This window comes from Cervus canadensis, chromosome 16 (assembly GCF_019320065.1).
Source record: "Cervus canadensis isolate Bull #8, Minnesota chromosome 16, ASM1932006v1, whole genome shotgun sequence".
In the NCBI taxonomy this organism is placed as follows: Eukaryota; Metazoa; Chordata; class Mammalia; order Artiodactyla; family Cervidae; genus Cervus; species Cervus canadensis.
Genome location: NC_057401.1, coordinates 963,885 through 982,891, shown reverse-complemented (window position 1 = coordinate 982,891; position 19,007 = coordinate 963,885). Strand labels below are relative to the sequence as shown.

At 42.0% G+C, this 19,007-nt stretch overlaps 1 long non-coding RNA gene across 1 annotated transcript; it reads left to right on the top strand.

Moving 5' to 3' along the window:
* Positions 1-1,975: 1,975 nt before the first annotated feature.
* On the top strand, positions 1,976-18,935 carry LOC122454547. The gene is made up of 5 exons (XR_006273435.1): positions 1,976-2,002; positions 3,734-3,897; positions 4,397-4,600; positions 11,195-11,322; positions 18,852-18,935. It is a non-coding gene; the product is annotated as an uncharacterized LOC122454547 (long non-coding RNA).
* Positions 18,936-19,007: the final 72 nt, after the last annotated feature.

Below are 19,007 nucleotides of genomic sequence, written 5' to 3'. Positions count from 1 at the left end.
GAGGGTGTTTGCTATGACCAGTGCATGCTCTTGGCAAAACTCTATTAGCCTCTGCCCTGCTTCATTCTGTACTCCAAGGCCAAATTTGCCTGTTACTCCAGGTGTTTCTTGACTTCCTATTTTTGCATTTCAGTCCCCTATAATGAAAAGGACATCCTTTTTTGGTGTTAGTTCTAAAAAGTCTTGTAGGTCTTCAGAGAACCATTCAGCTTCAGCTTCTTCAGCATTACTGGTCGGGACATAGACTTGGATTACTGTGATATTGAATGTTTTGCCCTAGAAATGAACAGAGATCATTCTGTCATTTCTGAGATTGCATACAAGTACTGCATTTCGGACTCTTTTGTTGACTATGATGGCTACTCCATTTCTTCTAAGGGATTCTTGCCCACAGTAGTAGATGTAAAGGTCATCTGAGTTAAATTCACCCATTTCAGTCCATTTTAGTTCACTGATTGCTAAAATATCGATGTTCACTCTTGTAATCGCCTTCTTGACCAGTTTCAATTTGCCTTGATTCATGGACCTAACATTCCAGGTTCCTATGCAATATTGCTCTTTACATCATCAGGCCTTGTGTCTATCACCAGTCACATCCACAAGTGGGTGTTTTGTTTTTGTTTTTTGCTTTGACTCCGTCTCTTCACTCTTTCTGGAGTTATTTCTCCACTGATCTCCAGTAGCATATTGGGCACCCACCGACCTGGGGAGTTCATCTTTCAGCACTGGAGCAGCGAGCAGCCGAGAGGAGATACCCCATGTCCAAGGTCAGTAGTGGCGGCCATGAGGTGATATACCACATCCAAGGTCAGAGAAGCCCCAGTAAGATGGTAGGCACTGAGATAGGGCAGACATCAGAGGGCAGACAGACTGAAACCACAGTCACAGTAAACTAACCAGTCTGATCACATGGACCACAGCCTTGTCTAACTCAGTGAAACTAAGCTATGCCTTGTAGGGCCAACGAAGAAGGATGGGTCATGGTGGAGAGGTCTGACAAAACGTGGTCCACTGGAGAAGGGAATTGCAAGCCACTTCAGTATTCTTGCCTTGAGAACCCCATGAACAGTATGAAAAGGCAAAAGGATAGGACGCTGAAAGATGAACTCCTCAGGTTGGTGGGTGCCCAATATGCTACATTATCATAGGAGAGAAAATACTTTCTTGTTGACAATCCCCTGTGTTGTCATGCCTGGATCTCCAAACTCTAATTGAAAAGTGGTTGTTAGGAACCTGAATTACATTTTATCTTAGATAAAATGTGGTCAGTGGTGCTTGCTTTCCAGGCTAGCATGCTGTAGCTGACCTGATGGGTATTGTGCTGGCCTGGGACTCAGAAACTCAGAAGCTTGGAAATAGCCGCAGTGCTCATTTGAGGTTGAGTTGGGCCCTGGGTAGAACTGGGTCCAATTGGCCTTTGGTCTCTCTTCCTTGTTAGTATCCCTCTTCCTTCCTCTTCTCTCTTTTCCTCTCTGAGCTTCTACTTAACTGAGCTTCCATGGCTGCAGTGGCCTTGAAAATGCACCACTCAGATTCATGCTTTGCCACAGGGGCCATAACTGATAGACAGGCCCAGGTACTGTGTTCCAAATCCACCATGTCATCTACTGAGGCTTTGCTTCCCTTGAGCTGATCTCAGTCACTGATTGAACACAGGCGCAATGCTAAGGCAGGACTATTCCTGCAAGATACTGGATAAGTTGACTCTTGGACTCCCATCAGTCCGGCTGAAATTCTCCTAGCAGTGTGCTGCAGTCTGAGACTCTGCCCACCCAGCTCTCTCCCTTCCCTCTGTCCTTCCCCGGATCAGACCTGTGCTGGGGTCTGATGGCTCCCCTTGCCTGATAGGATTCCTCCTCTGTTCCTCCTGCAGACATTTCCCCAGCAGGTCTTTTACACGTCTAATCCCATCTTGGCCTCTACTTCTTACAGGACCAGGAGTAACACATGCGACTGCACACAGGCCACCAGCAGCAAGGAGTCTTCTCCAACCCAGCAGCTGGTGAGTACTTTCTTGCTTCAGGTTCAGAAGAGGGTCGTTGACCAGTGAGTCCAGGAAGAATCAGTTGGAGCAGGAGGAGCTGGACCTACCTGATGGAGCTAAAAAGATTAGCACTTAGTTGTTCTCAAAACCCCAGGGTCAAATCGAAGGTGATCAGTTCCTCCTCATTTCCTGACTTATATTTCAGAGGGTTTCTTGTTTTGTTTTTACTTTATTTTCACATCAAAGTAATTTTGAGGATTTATATAGATCTGATTTTACATGGAAATAAATGGGAGTACCATTATTGTTAAAAATTTTTCAGCATAATTTTTCAGGGTTTCTGCCTCTTCACCTTCCATCCACACACTGGTTAGACAGAGACATGAACATTCCAGGTGAGTAATTTGGGAGCCTTTTAACACTACCTGTTTTTACATGTCTGTTCAACATTTAGTAGGAATGATAAAATAAAAATTAAATGCTTTTTTATGTTGAAAATAAAGATTTATATTCCATGTACATATTGCATGGGATTTTCTGAACTAGACAGTTTCTTGAGAGGCATATTGAACTTTTAAAATGAAGTTATTCTAATAAATCATCTCCAGGAAAGAGTACATGCAGCATCGTGAATTTTTCAGTTTCAAAATTTCAACAGGCTGGATTGTTAAAGGGAACTCTCAGGGGGCCAGTCTCAAAGTTAGTGGTGAGGCCTTGTATAACCATGTAAATTACATGTACTTGCCACAGAAATATCAGCAGAGATAGGCTAGAAACAGTACCAGTGTTTAATTGCAACCAAACTAATTTAGGTCTCACCAGTTTTGTCAGCAGTCGTGTGTGGAGAGCTGAGTTAACCAGCTCCTGCTGCAGTTTTATTCCAGTGACATTTCAGTGTCCCCTGTTGACTGGTGCTCTGGACAGCTGCCTAGTGGCTTAGGGTTGTATCATCCTTAGCCTGGAGTGTGGGATGGACTCCGCCAGCAGTACCACAGCATGTCTCTAAGATGCCCTCCACAGAGCTTGAAGGCCATCTGGCCGGGGTGGTGGGGGGAGACCAGGGAGCGGGGAGCCTGGGGGAAATAGATGAGGGGGCTGCCGCAATGATCAGGCACCTGGCAGGGTGAAGGACATCTGTGGCAGAAAGTCATGGGGTTTTCTCAGATCCAAGACGAAAAAATCATCAGAGTAGAGAAGGAAGGGAGGAGCAGTGGTTTTCAATCAGGGGCAGATTTGCCATTTCTCACCACTCCTGCCCCCAAGACATGCGGCAATGTCTAGAGACATTTGTGGGTGTCACAACCTTGGGGAGGGGACGAATACTACCAGCATCTGGTTGGTAGAGGCCAGTGTGCATGCCTGCTAAGTTGTTTCAGTCATGTTTGACTCTTTGCAACCCTATGGACTGTGGCCCCCCACGCTCCTCTGTCCGTGGAATTCTCCAGGCAAGAATACTGGAGTGGGTTGCCATGTCCTCCTCCAGGGGATCTTCCCAAGCCAGGGATCGAACCTGCGTCTCTATGTCTCCTGCATTGGTAGGTGTGTTCTTTATCACCACCACCACCTGGGAAGCCCATGGAGGTCAGAGATGTTGTTAAACACCCTAGAATGCACATAACAGCCCCCACAATAAAGAATTATCTAGTTCAAAATGTCGGTAGTGCTGAAACTGAGGAAACTTGCTAGAACCTGACTTAAATCTAGTCCTGGGTTAAAATAATTTATGGATTTTTTTTTTTTCCTTTCTAGGATGAAGGCTTTCCTGCAAGGCCCCCATTGTCCTCCACTTCACCCGTGGTTTGCCTCCTTCTCGTCTGAGTCGTGCGGCTCCTAGCGTCTGTTCCACCTCTGCACTTCGTATTGGTGGAGAACCTCATGGCCATAAGCTGGGAGGGAGTGGAAGGCAGAGAACTGTGAGCCAAGACACACCCCATCTTGCCCTGCTGGGTCTCTCACTGTACACCGAGGCATTGTTAGGCAGGGAAACCCCTGCAGACTAAGAGGGAGGCTGGGCTCAAGAACCAGCAGGTCCAGATTTTGGCAGAGAAGGGAAAGCTTCCAGGAAAGAGGTGGGGGGTGCTTCTCATTAACAGATTCGCGGGAGAGGGAATGCATGTGGTATGCTTATGTTCCGTTTGTCTAAATATTATTTTCATGAGGTCAGAGACCTTACCCTTTGTTCTAGCTATCCATGAATACATAATAAACCACCCCTAAATTAAGTGGCTTCATGCACTTTATTAATATAGTGCATGGATTGTATCTCATAGTTCTTGAGTGTACCTGGGCGGTGGTTTTTGCTTGGACTTTTCTGGGTAGTTATAGTCAGATGGTATCTCGGACTACAGTCATCTGAAGACTCAACTCGTCTTGGTATGTAAACACACTCACCTGGATTGCATTTATTTTTAGCTTTCCGCTTAGAGCTCAGCTGAGGCTGCACCTGAAGTGTCTACACGTGGGCTCTCCATGTGGCTTGTATTCTTAAAGCATGGCAGCAGGCTCCTAAGGGGGAGCATCTGAAGAGAAAACTGCAAGACTTTTTGTGATATGGCCACAGAGGCTCCAGATTTCAACTGGTTGAAACAAATGTACTGAGCCCAGCCCAAATTCAAGGTGAGGGAAATTGGGTGACTCCTCTTGATGTGCAGAGTAGCATGTGTGCACAGAGAGAACAGGATCGAGGGTTGTCGTCTATGACTGTTTGCCAGTTCCTACTCTTTGATGCCTTGAAAGCTATCTGTCAACCCCAATACCCTAAACGAGAGAGCCTAGTAGAGCGGTGTGCCAGGTAGATGAGAGGTAAATGGTTAAGACCCTAGATGCCTAGAGGCAGGGAGACCTGGTTTTGAATCTGGGTTTTTCCAGTTAACCGCTGTGGATCTTGGGCAAGTTGTTTAATCTGTATGAGCCTCAGTTGGCTCATTTGTAAAAGAATGATAATATATACATCTCCATGTATGGTTGTGGGATTTAAATTTTGCCCAGCATAAAGTAAGCATTCAGTAATTGTTCGCTGTTAGAAATAAAGGTGAAAAGAGGCTGTGCTTTGCTTCTCCAGCACCCCTTGTTTACTCTGGTCCAGCATCAAGGTGAACTCATCTCTACAGCACCACTAAAGTTCAGGTCTCTCCAGCAAGAAGGACATGGAGTCGAGAAACTACAGTCAGGAAGGTAAAGTCAAGGTTCAGAGAATGAATATTGCCACAGTGACCCTTAGGGGCCCTAGAGAAGGAAGGAATTTGTCCTGGAGATTAAAAGTGAAGGATCAGGGTCTGATCCAAGCAGAGCATGTTGATGGAGCAGTGTGGTGGGGAAAAACTCTGCCTCTGGCTCATATTCCTTCTATTAATATTTTTAGAGCCTCAGCGATCTCACTACAATGGACAGGTGTGATCTGAAGGCTGCAGAAGTTCCCTCTAGTCATGGCCAAGCTCTTCCATGTTAGGAATCTCCAAATGTGCCCACTCCTCCCCATCTATTTGGTCAGCACTCTGGCTTGGGCCACTGTGGTTGTTATTCTCTTAATTACTGCTGATATCTCTTTACGGGTCCTCTTGCTCTTAATCTGTGCCCACTGGTCCTTTGCAGGGCAATCAGAATAATCTATTTTGTAACACAAATCTGGTTGCGTACTCACAAGCTAAAAGTCTTCAGGGCTGGTTATTCTCCATTTTCCTCTCTTTCTGTCCTTTTTTGTACCTGGTATCAGAGGGTTGCTATATCCAAATGGATTCCTTTGACTTTCTGTATTCTATTGGGGTTCAGCCAATGAAGGATCCAGCAGGGAACTGGAGAGCAAGAGATGGGGGCATTTGAAGTATGTTTCCCCCCTGGAGTGCTGCTGTTCCCTGTGACTTTCCATATCATCCTGCATAGTGACTGTCCTTCCTGGCTCTGCCTCTCATGACTTCCCTCCCCCTACCTCCTCAGACCTGGAAGTGATCATGGCTTCTCCATGTTGCTTTGCTTGAGTACCTCAACATCCTTCCTTGGTTCCTTTAACTCCACCCACACCCATTAAAGTAGTTCTTCTGTAATTATACCATGCAAAATGCCAGGCTGGATGAGTCACAAGCTGGAATCAAGATTGCTGGGAAAAATATAAACAACCTCAGATATGCAAATGATACCACTCTAATGGAAGAAAATAAAGATGAGCCAAAGAGCCTCTTGATGAGAGTGAAAGAGGAGAATAAAAAGCTGGCTTAAAACTCAACATTCAAAAAACTATCAAGGCATCAAGTCCCATCACTTCATGGCAAATAGATGGGGGAGAAGTGGAAACAGTGACAGATTTTATTTTCTTGGTCTCCAAAATTACTGTAGCCGCAAAATGAAAAGACTCTTGCTCCTTGGAAGAAAAACTATGACAAACCTAGACAGCATATTAAAATACAGAGACATTCCTTTGCCAACAAAGGTCTATCTAGTCAAGGCTATGGTTTTTACAGTAGTCATGTATGGATGTGAGAGTTGGACTATAAAGAAAGCTGAGCACAGAAGAATTGATGCTTTTGAACTGTGGTGTTGGAGAAGACTCTTGAGAGTCTCTTGTACTGCAAGGAGATCCAACCAGTCCATCCTAAAGGAGGTAGGTCCTGAGTGTTCATTGGAAGGACTGATGTTGAAGCTGAAACTCCGATTCTTTGGCCACCTGATGCAAAGAGCTGACTCATTTGAAAAGACCCTGATGCTGGGAAAGATTGAAGGTGGGAGGAGAAGGGGATGACAGAGGATGAGATGGTTGGATGGCACTGACAACTCAATGGACATGAATTTGGGTAAACCCCGGGAGTTGGTGATGGACAGGGAGGCCTGGCGTGCTCCAGTCCATGGGGTCACAAAGAGTCAGACACAACTGAGCGACTGAGCTGAGCTTCATACTTCGGATCACAGTTTATACAGTAATTTGATAGTGTGTCTGCCCTACTAGGCTATAAGCAGAAGGGGGCTGACAAAGAAAGTTGAAAGTGGTTTTCAGAAGGTGGTGGAGGAAATTGAGTTGGTAAAAGGGTACAAGCTTTTAGCTATAAGATGAATAAAGTCTGAAGAGCTAATGTATCACATGGTGACTCTAGTTGATAATACCATTTGGTATAGTTGAAATTTGCTAAGAGAGTAGAACTGAATGTTCTCATCCCCTTCAAAAAGGTGGGGGATAAATATGTGAGGTGACAGATGTGTTAATTAGCGTGATGGGGGAAACCGTTTCACAAGGTATATGTATTGGGTTGGCCCAAACATTCCTTCAGTTTTTAAGTAAAATTAAAAGACCTGTTTTTTATTTTCACCAAAAACTTTATTGAATTCACCATTTTGTTCCATTACCTTCTGCCATCTTGTTCTACTGCCTTCTGCCATTTTTCAGGCAGCTTCATAATTCCATTTTCCCAAAACTTTTTATCTTTTTGAGCAAAAACTGTTCCAGGTGCTTTCCAGGGAACTGGAATTTTTTCCATTAAGAGAATTTTGCTAAGACTGAAGTAAATAGACATCTGATTGTGCAATGTCTGGTGAAGATGGCGGTGAATCAGAACTTCCCAGCTAAGCTGTAATAGTTTTTGCCTGGTCATCAGAGAAACATGCAGCCCTGTCATCCTGATGGAAGATTAAGCATTTTCTGTTGACTAATTCTGGATGCTTTTCGTAGAGTACTGCTTTCAGTTGGTCTAATTGGGAGCAGTACTTGTTGGAATGAATTTTTTGGTTTTCTGGAAGGTTCATAATAGAGGACTCCCTTCCAATCCCACCATCTATACAGCATCACCCTCTTTGGATGAAGAGCCTTTGGTGTGGTTGGTGGTTGTTCATTTCATTTACTCCACTATCTCTTCTATTCGACATTATTGTACAGTATCCCCTTTTCAATGCCCATCACAGTTTATTTTAAAAGTGGAACATTTTCGTTAAAGTAGAGAATCACATGCAGAAATATGGTCAAGAAGGTTTTTTAACTTAACTTATGTAGAACCCAAACATCAAAGTGATTAACATAACCAAGCTGGTACAAATGATTTTCAGCACTTCATTTGGATATTTTGAGTATGTCAGCTGTCTCCTGCGTGGTATGAATTGAGTGTTCTCAGTTAATGTCTTGATTTGATCACTCTCAACTTCAGCTGGTCTCCCTGGCCATGGAGCGTCAGCCAGCATGAAAGCCTGCACCACTCTTGACATGTTCAATGTGTCACAGCACCTTCTCCATACATTGCACAGATTCTTTTTGCATTTCAGTTACGTTTTTACCTTTCTTGGAACATGAAGCATAATATGCTGAAAATGCTTTTATTCTTCCATCTTCAATATTAAAACAGTTACACAAAAATTCACCAATTTTGATTTTTTTTTTTTAATGCACACAGGTATGACAGCTGTCACAGTACAATCTAACAAAATTATTTCAGATGGAGTTAAAGACAGCTAAGCACTACTAGAGCCATCTTACGGAAAAAGTAAAACAAAACTTTTGGCCAACCCAGTATATCAAACCATCACATTATAGACTTTAAATACCTTATTTTATTTGTTCACTATACCTCAGTAAAGCTAGGGGAAGGGGAAGAGGCAGGGGGTTGGGCACCCTGTCAATTTCGGTTCACATTTGTATCTTCAGTGTCTAGCATGATGCCCTGGTACATTGCAGACCCTCCATAAAGGATTTTTGATTCAATATGTATAATCCAAAACCCCAAATCTTATTGCTGGAGGTTAGGAAAAATGGGTTGGTGCTTCCAAGATCATTTTAAGAAATTAGAGGCTGTAATAAGGGTTTGAGTCACCGGATTTCGTACAACTTAAATTGCCCCTCTGCACCTTCAATTCCTTTTGGATATTTTTAAAAACTCTGTGCCCAAACAGCGCTATGCAAGGAAAATTCATACCCACCCCCAATACTACCACATGTGTGGTATGCCGCAGAGCAGAAAAACAATCAGAAATGCACTTGATGAAGGAGAAAACAGCCGAACATGAGTCCCTGGGCAGAGCATCTTGGAGAGGCCAGCCCAACAGCTGTTTGCATTAAAAATGATTGCTTTATATTTATGGCAGAAGAGCAACAATAAGCAGTTTATAGCCTATAATCTAACACAAATGACTTGGGAAAATAATCTTAATAGATAGTTCATCTGAGTGTCCCAGGGTGTAAGGAAACCCAGCAGGGAACACTCAGAATTGGCCTTCGCTGATCTGACAAATCCTCGCTGACTGGTTGCATGTTAAAGCATTTCTTTGCACAATTTTATATTCTTCCACTTAAGGAGATACTGTGAAAGACTCACCAGACTCTGAGGGCACAAACCCCACCAGATACTCAGCCCCCAGAGTTCCCACTGGCTTCTTAGAAATGAAGCTGCATCAAGCCAGGGAAAATGAAGCGTGACCTTGTAAAATATCAGTTTCTGGCTTTTTTCCCCCCTAATTGTGGGGATGTTATCATGAAGGAAGAAAAATATCGCTTTCCACACTCTATTCTGGAAAATGATATCCATCTGTGGGAATGCTGAGCAGGCATGATTGCTGTGGCCAGGCGTGGTATCAGACTGACAGGCTGGGCAAGAGTTTGGTTTCTGTGAGGGGTCAACTAGAAGAAAGGTAATAGGTTCCCTGGGAATTTATGTTCTCAGTGCTGTTTCCTTTGCCCTCTTCCAATGCCTGGGGCCTTCTTGCCACTCAGCAATGCCCATTTGAGCCTGGAACATCATTCTATATTGTTAGTTTTATTTTTTTCTTCACGTGTGTCCCTAACTGGACTGCATGCTTCTCAAGATGAAGTCTGAGCCTCAGACCTCTCTGTCTCTCCTGGACCTCATTAGGACAATTCTAGTAGAGATCACCTACTTTCCGCTAGAAAGTACTAGGTTCTTCTACTAGAAAGAACACTGCCTCCCACTCCTGAACCCAGGTCATGTCTTGTATCGCTACTTTCACCAATCACCCCAACCCATGTTAAACCTGTCTGACCTTTGTTCCCATTCTCTTTCCCCTTAATAGTTAAGAACTTAAGGGCCACCATCAGGGAGTTTATAGGGATGCTTCCTAAAAGCACAAGCTGGAATCAAGATTTCTAGGAGAAATATCAATAACCTCAGATACACAGATGACACCACCCTTGTGGCAGAAAGTGAAGAAGAACCGAAGAGCCTCTTGATGAAAGAGGAGAGTGAAAAAGTTGGCTTAAAACTCAACATTCAGAAAACTAAGTTCATGGCATCTGGTCCCATGACTTCTCGGCAAATAGATGGGGAAACAATGGAAACAGTGACAGACTTTAATTTGGGGTCCTCCAAAATCACTGCAGGTGGTGACTGCAGCCATGAAATTAAAAGATGTTTGCTCCTTGGAAGAAAAGCTATGATCAACGTAGACAGCATATTAAAAAGCAGAGACATTACTTTGCCAACAAAGATCCATCTAGTCAAAGCTATGGTTTTTCCAGTCGTTTTGTATGGATGTGTGAGTTGGACTATAAAGAAAGCTGAGTGCCAAAAAATTGATGCTTTTGAACTGTGGTGTTGGAGAAGACTCTTGAGAGTCCCTTGGACTGCAAGGAGATCAAACCAGTCAATCCTAAAGGAAATCAGTCCTGAAGATTCATTGGAAGGACTGATGTTGAAGCTGAAACTCCAATACTTTGGCCACCTGATACGAAGAACTGGCACACTGGAAAAGATGCTGGGAAAGATTGAAGGCAGGAGAAGAAGGGGATGACAGAGGCTGAGATGGTTGGATGGCATCACCGACTCGATAGGCATGAGTTTGTGCAAGCTCTGGGAGTTGGTGATGGACAGGGGAGGCCTGGCATGCTGCAGTCCATGGGGTTGCAAACAGTAGGACACGACTGAGAGACTGAACTGAACTGAGCTGATCAGGGAGTTAGGGACCAGAATTCTAGCCCTCTCATGGTGGTGTGAACTTTAGCGAGTTATTTAACCTCCAGGAACCTCAGTTTTCCTGTCTGCAGAGTGTGGTTGTCAGTGATGCCTACCAGTGCATCACAGTAGCATGGTAAAGACCGAGCATGATGTGTGTTTGTGTTTGCACAGAGCCTGCACATGGTCAGCCCTCAGTGTTAGCTTCTTGGAGTGTTGGCATCCCCTCAAGATTCTCTTGACGTCCTAGTGCCCAATGTATAGTACTAGTAGTTGGGGCCGTTTGGAGGACCTTATCATGGCTGGGATTAATTCTGCTATCACGGGGTTTTCACAGAGTTCCCTTGCCCTGTTCATCGTGTGAGGACATGGCAAGAAAGTAACAGCTATCAGCCAGGAAGAGTGCCTTGACCAGAGCATAACCATGCTGGTGCCTTGAACTTGGACATCTGAGCCTCCAGAACTGTGAGAAAAACCTTCTGTTTGTGTGTGTGTGTGTGTTATGTTACCCAGTCTGTGGTCCTTTGTTCCAGCGGCAGAATGGACTGAGGCCTCTTCCTCCTCCCCCTGCATCCTTTTTCTTCTTTTTATGAGGATGATTTCATCTTTGTCTACAAACATTCGCAGAATGTAAAATCTTAGATGCTTTCTACTAGAAAGTGTGGTCCTAATGAGAGATGAAGAGTTCTGAGACATAGACCTGACCTTGGGGAAAATGCTGTCCAGTTAGGGATAAATGTGTTCAATTGAGGGACCAACAATAAAAGGCAGTAAGCTCTGAGGTCAAGCTCCATGGGCTTGAGAAATCTTATCCAATAACCAGAGCCTTCTAGTTCTCAGAAAAATTAGCGGAAGAAGAATAAAGTATGCTAAATTGGAAAGTGACTTGATGGAAGTAAAGATCTTTAGGTAAGAAATAGAATAGGAAGTTCAAAGGACAACAGAGACCGTGTGACTGAGGTCTTCTGTTGTGTGTTTGAAGAGCAGCAGCACGTATGGCTGGAAGGAACCTCTGCTGCAGGACCCACAGCTGCGTGGGTGTCTTTACAGATGAACTGGGGGCTATTCAAAGCCACAGCATAGACATCTCTTCCTAGAGCTTCAACTTACTTGAAAATTAAATTTCAAATGCATCATTTTGTTCATTAAAATAAATTCACATACAATGTGAAGTAGACTGAAAGAAATCACATGAAAACTTATGATAAGGAATGGTAATTTGCATTTTAGGTGGCTATTTAGAGCTGTGATGCAGACATTGTGGAAAACTTTCCGTTATAGAACTGAGTGGCCAAAGTTTGAGATTCACAGCTAAGCCAGAGGAGTATTCCTGGTCATAGAAATTGCATGGGACCAAGCCAGTCAGAAGAAAATGATAAAATGTTAGATACCAAATCCCTTTTTCTAATTTTGTCTACAGAGACAATGAGTTTTCGAGAGAAGATAACACTTGTCTGGGGGTGCACATCAAAGCCTCTCCAGCATTCTTTTTTTCTTTCATTTAAAAAAAAATGTATTTGTTTATTATTTATTTATTTTTTGCTGTGCTGGATCTTTGTTGCTGCAGCAGGCTTTCTCTAGTTCCGGCAAGTGGGGGCTACTCTTCTTTGTGGCGTGCAGTCTTCTCATTGCAGTGGCTTCACTGTTGCAGAGCTTGGGTTCTAGGCATGTGGGCTCAGTAGTGGCAGCTCACTGGCTCTAGAGCTCAGGTTCCATAGTTGTGGTGCAGGGGCTTAGTTGTTCCTCAGCATGTGAGATCTTCCCAGACCACAGATCAAACCCATGTCCCCTGCACTGGCAGGCGATTCTTAACCACTGGGCCACTGGGGAAGTCCCTCCAGTGTTCTTTAAATAACAAAAAAGAGATAGCTAGTCGGGAAGATTTCCTGGAGTAGGAAATGGCAACCTGCTCTGGTATTCTTGCCTCGAATATTCCATGGACAAGAGGAGCCTAGTGGGCTAGAGTCCATGGGGTCACAAGGAGTTGCACATGTCTGAGTGACTGAGCTTACACACACAAGAGATAGCTCACATGTATGGAGAAGGCAATGGCAACCCACTCCAGTACTCTTGACTGGAAAATCCCATGGGCAGAGGAGCTTGGTAGGCTGCAGTCCATGGGGTCACTAAGGCTTGGACACTACTGAGCGACTTCACTTTCACTTTTCACTTTCACGCATTGGAGAAGGCAATGGCAACCCACTCCAGTGTTCTTGCCTGGAGAAACCCAGGGATGGGGGAGCCTGGTGGGCTGCCGTCTATGGGGTGGCACAGAGTCGGACACGACTGAAGTGACTTAGCAGCAGCAGCAGCAGCAGCAGGGTAGCTGTAAAACAAATTGTTCCCCTGCTTCTGTGATGCTCTAAGTTAAATGTTATAAGTTGTAGCAGAAACCTTGTGCAATGGTTCTGATAGCTGATAAGATTTTCAGGTAAGATTAAAAGCTTCCTCTTCAGTGATCCTGACTGTCAGCACCACCTCTTGTCTGTTGAAGGCTTATGGGAAGTCCTTTCCTGACTGCTAGTAAATCATTGCCCAGATCATGATTTCCTCTAGGTTGCTAGTCTTTTAAGCTCTCACTCTGGTGGCAGCAGGTGAAATGGCTCCAGGAGTTTACAATGACCAGTCTAGGGTGACCTGGGTCCTGCTGGCAGCCAAGAGTCCCACAGACACAAGTCAATGAGAAAAATCAACTCAGCTTCAAGAGCAGTGTCTACACAGGTCCCAAGGAACATGGAAATGTCACCTACTCATATGGTGTCCATGACAGACCGCAGTAAGGTGAAAAAGCATGAACATGCAGACTCCAGACATCTCAACCGAGTAAAGTTTTCTTAGGACTCTAAGGAAGATTTCCAAGCCACAGACTGAAAGAAAACACTTAAAATTTACAGAGCTGACAAAGGATTGCATCCATAAAATATAAAACTTCCTTATAAATCAACAGAGGACAGATTAAATCATAGTAGAAAATGGAATACTTCACAGAAGAAACCTGAAAAGCTGGTAATTGTGAAATAAAGGTCAACCTCATGAAAATCTAACAACAAATTAAGACTGCAATAAAATAACATTTTATATCTATCATATGGAAAAAAGTAAAAGATCTAAAAAAACCAAGTTTTGACTTAGATATTGAAAAGCCAACATCGTCTTTTCTATCAAAATGCTTATGACTTTAAACTGGCGTAACCATCTAGGAGAGCAATTTATTAGTACTTAATAAAGATAGCCAGATCCTATGACCCAATAATTTCACATCAAATATGTAGCCCAAGTACACTTCCATGAAAATGAACAAAGAATATTCATGCAACAATAATTGAATTGGAAACAACCTTAATTTTTTTCATTTATAGAAAAATGGAAAACTGTTGAGATTTTATTTAAAGTAGAATACTATACAACAATTAAAACAAACAACTTGATCTTTATCAGCAACTTTTAAAATTTTCAATTTAATTTTAAATTTTATTTGTCTATTTATTTTCGGCTGTCTCAGGCTGTCACCGGCTCTAGGGCACATGGGCTTCAGTAGTTGAGGCTCCCAGGCTCTGGATCATAGGCTGAGTAATTTTGGTGCATGGGCTTACTTGCTCCGCAGCGTGTGGGATCCTCCTGGATCAGGGATCAGACCTGTCTTCTGCATTGGTGGAAGTCTTCACCACTGAGCCACCAGCGAAGCCCTTATCAGCACATTTAAGTCTTGAAAATATGTTTACTGAGAGAAAAACAAGTTGCAGTGAATAACCACAATATCATGCCACTATTATAAATTTTAAACTACAGATCAATACTGTAGACTGTTTTTAGACACACGGTAAAAGTATGAATGGCTCCCCTGAGGTCTCAGTGGTAAAGTATCTGCCTGCCAATGCAGGAGACACAGGTTCTATCCCTGGGTCAGGAAGATCTGCTGAAGAAGGAAATGGCAACCAACTCCAGTATTCTTGGCTCAGAAATCTGATGAACAGAGGAGCCTGGTGGACTGCAATCCACAGGGTCGCGAAAGAGTGGGACATAACTTAGTGAGTAACCAACAAGAACAAAAGCATAGACACATAAACGAGAAGGACACAGACCTTTTCAGAACACCAGTTACCTCCGAGGGAGAGAGCTGGGAAGTGCTCTTGGGAAGGCGGCAAGAAAGGCTTCAACTAAATGCTTTATGGTTCAGAGCAGTCAGAAACTTTTCATGAAAAACCCACAGACCTGTGCTTGGGTGAGCATGAGTCTAAGTTTACAATAATTTCATGATAAAACTCCAACTGAGAAATTGAAGTTTTAAAAAAGGCAGTCTTGGACTGAGTAATCCCCTGAGGCACTTGGCAGAAACACTTTCATAACTTGGGGTACACGTGACTGACTACCACACTCATAAATCCCTACTGCTGACCAGCTCACAAACAAAAATTACAAAACACAGTAGAAAGTAGTCCATCATGACAGTCAGCAGACACTGACAGACACAACTAGAAACTGAGGCTTCCACGAACTGGATACTACAGAACATTCCTAAGGATACAAAATAATAAGTTCCCGTTCTCACTGAAGTGGACCCTTACAACATTTACACAGTGCCATTTCAGACCACTGACTGCTGAGCCCCTCCCCACCCCTTCCTGAATGAAGGCATTCACTGAAGTTATCCTGCTGCTGTTCTACCATTGTGTTAGAAAAGGAGAGGATATTATCTCTTTGGTTCACAGACCTCAAGACAAAGAGGAACCATGTCTGGATCTGACGGGGTTTGAACTGGATAAAATGACTGAACGGGACTTTTGAGTTGTTTCCCTTGGTTATTTAAAAGCAGAGGCATTTATTGCTCACCAGATATTTGTGTGCTCCCTTATAATTTCCAGGCCACTTGCAGTTAGTTAGGACCAATGGATTATTTCTAGGCAGTTCCACTAAGTAGAAGTGACACAGGTCACCTCTGAACTGAAGCATGGAAGAGAAGGCATGAGGTCTCCTGCTCTTCCTCTTTGTTTCTCTTTCTCGGTGACAGTGGCAGCTGCATCTTGAGATGGTTTTGCCGCTAGATGGAAACAGCTGGATTGCTGGATCACACTGCTTGGAAGGCAGCTGCAGACTTTGCGTGAGAAGAAAAATAAGCTTTTATGTGTTAAGCCAAAACTCATGTTGTGTGTCTCTTATATACAAATACAGACAGAGACAGCTCATTGAAAAGAAGTTCTCACAAAAAATTAAAACTACATAGGGAGGCAGCCCATTATGAGGGAAACAGCAGAAATAACTCAAGAATTAATGGTCCTAAAGTCACAAATAATGGAACTGTATGTTAGAGATACTCTTAAAAAGTGCATTTTGAATATTTGAAGTCTCATATATAGAAATAAAGGGTACCACTGGGAAATTTTTTTTTAAAACTTTTCAAAAAATAAATGAGCAAATCTTTTAAAAACGAGAATTGCATTTCAAATTGAAAAATCAGTAAAAGACACACACACCTCACATACGTTTACTCATTTTATGACAAAGGTGAAACTGAATTGCAGTAGGAAGTGAAATCTTTTTAATAGATTTTTTTATCAATTGGATATCCATATGAGAAAATTGAATTTTTGTTTATACCTCACATTATAGAAAAATTCCAGATATATTATAAATAAGTGTGAAAATAAAGTTTATAAATGAAAACACTGAAGAATATTTTCAGGCAAAACTTCTTATATGGAATAACCATAAAATAATAACAATAGAAAATAGTTGGACTGTGTTAGAATTAGGAACTTTTGTTTGTCAAAAGATACCACTATGAAAGTGATAAGACAAGCCATAGAGCGGGAAAAGGTATTTATAGTATATATATCTGACAAAGGATTGCCAGTGTTCTTGCTGGGAAAATCACATGGACAGAGGAGGCTGGCAGTCTGCAATCTATGGGACTGCAAAGAGTCGGACACAACTGAGCATCTGAGCACATAGCACATCCATAATACCAAAACATCCATAATACTTAAGGAAATCTATTGCTAGAAATTTATTGATAGACAGATTAGCAATTAAGATGTAATCCCAATAAAAAGATGAGCAAAAGGCTCAAATAAGAACTTCAGAAAAGAAGCTTTCCAAAAGCCAGTTACCACTGAAAAAGATGCTCAACATCATTAGCCATTAGGGAAATACAAATTAAAACTTAAGTGTGATACCAGTACAATGCCACCAAAATGAATAAAATAAAAAATGTGTTTGCAAATATATCAAACAACTAGAACTTTGCTCTGCTGCTGTGGGAGTGTAAGTTAACAGCTTCTTTAAAAAACTTAATGACATAGTAAAATAAAACTGGATGTATGCATACCCTATGTGATAGTCAAAGTATGGCTCCCCAAAGATGTCCCTGTCTTACTCTCAAGGACCTGTGAGTATGTTAGGTTATATGGCAAAGAGGAATCAAGTTTGTAGACAGAATTAAGGTTACAAATCACCTACCCTTAAAATAGGGAGACTATCTGGGCATTCCCAATGTAATCACAAGGGCCCTTAAAAGTGGAAGAGGAAATCATAAGAGAGAACCAAATGAAAGAGTGAGAAGGATTTGAATCAAAGTTACTGGTGGAGGCACATGAGCCAAAGAAAGCAGGTGGTCTCTAGAAGTTGGAAAAGACAAGGAAATGGATTATTTCCCAGAGCCTCCAGAAAGAAAGACAGTCCTGCCAACCCATTGCCTTCTAAAGTTAAACCTTCATCTTAGCTCAGTGAGATTCATGTGAGATTCTGATATACAGAACTGTAAGTTATTAAATTTGTTGTCTTAAGCCATTAAATTTGTGGCACTTTGTCAGAGCATTAAGAGAAAACTTATCTATCCTATGATACAGTAACTCTACTCCTACATGTATACTCAACAGAAAGGCAGAAATACGTACAAGAATGTACATATAGTCTTATTCTAACTGTGTCAACTGGGAAACTACCCACATATACATAAATAGATCACATGTAATGTCTTAAGACAACTGATACTAAACCACAGTGAGAAATGAATGCTACACACACAGTATGATGACTCTCACAGACATAATGTTGAATAAAAGAAGCCAAGAGATTTCATATTGAAAATTCCATTTATAATTAAGTTCAAGATGAGTAATCTGTGGTGTTAGAATTGTGGTTGCCTTGGCTTGATCTGGTGGCTGAGAAGCAATGTGAAGGGGGTCTTTGGGGTGCTGGCAACACTTAATTTCTTGTTCTTGGAGGTGGTTTCACAGTGTGTTTGGTTTGTGAAAATTATTTGAGTTGACATTTATGATTTATGCATAATTGTGTATGTATGTTATATTACAATAAACTGTTTAGAAGGCAATGGATTGGTTTAAAAAAAATACAGATCAGACAAAACTGAGGTGAGACTTGAAAGCTGAGAAATAAATCTGAAGAACTTCTCCAGAATGCCACTAGAGGATAATAAGATGATAAACATATTAATAAAAAGGAACGTAAGAATGAAAAAGGGTCAAATTTATCTGTAATAGATACTACATAAAGAGAGAGTATAGAGCATAGAAGATATAACATTCAAAGAGATAATACTTAAAAATTTCCAGACTTAATAAAAGATGTAACTTCTCAGATTTAGAAAGCAATGGGTAAACAGAAATGAAAATAAACACATCTCTTGATATATTGTAGTTAAGCCAAAAAATACTATTTATCATAATAACAACAAAGGGTGAAAGGCAGTGAAATCTTAATTTCAAAGTGCTGAAGAAGGAACAACAGTCAATCTAGATTTTTCCCTTTTTACTCAGATGTATTAAGTATAGTTTACACTGGGCAAAATTATTTTACTGTATGGTTCTATGAGATTTGAGAGATGTATACAGTCAAGCAATCTCTACTATAGTCAAAATATAGAATGATTCCCACACAAAAAATTCTCTCATTCCCCTTCGTGGTCAACCCTGCTTCCACCCAAGTCTATGGAAACCGCTGATATGTCTTCCATCTCTGTATTTTTTATTTTCCAGAATATCATATAAATGGAATTATACAGAAATAGCCTTTCTAACTTTGCTCGATACAATGTATTTTGAGATTCATCTAAGCTGTTGTAAGTATAGTTTATTTATTATTGCTGAGTAGTATCCCATTGAATAAATGCAATACTACTTATCTTCCTAACC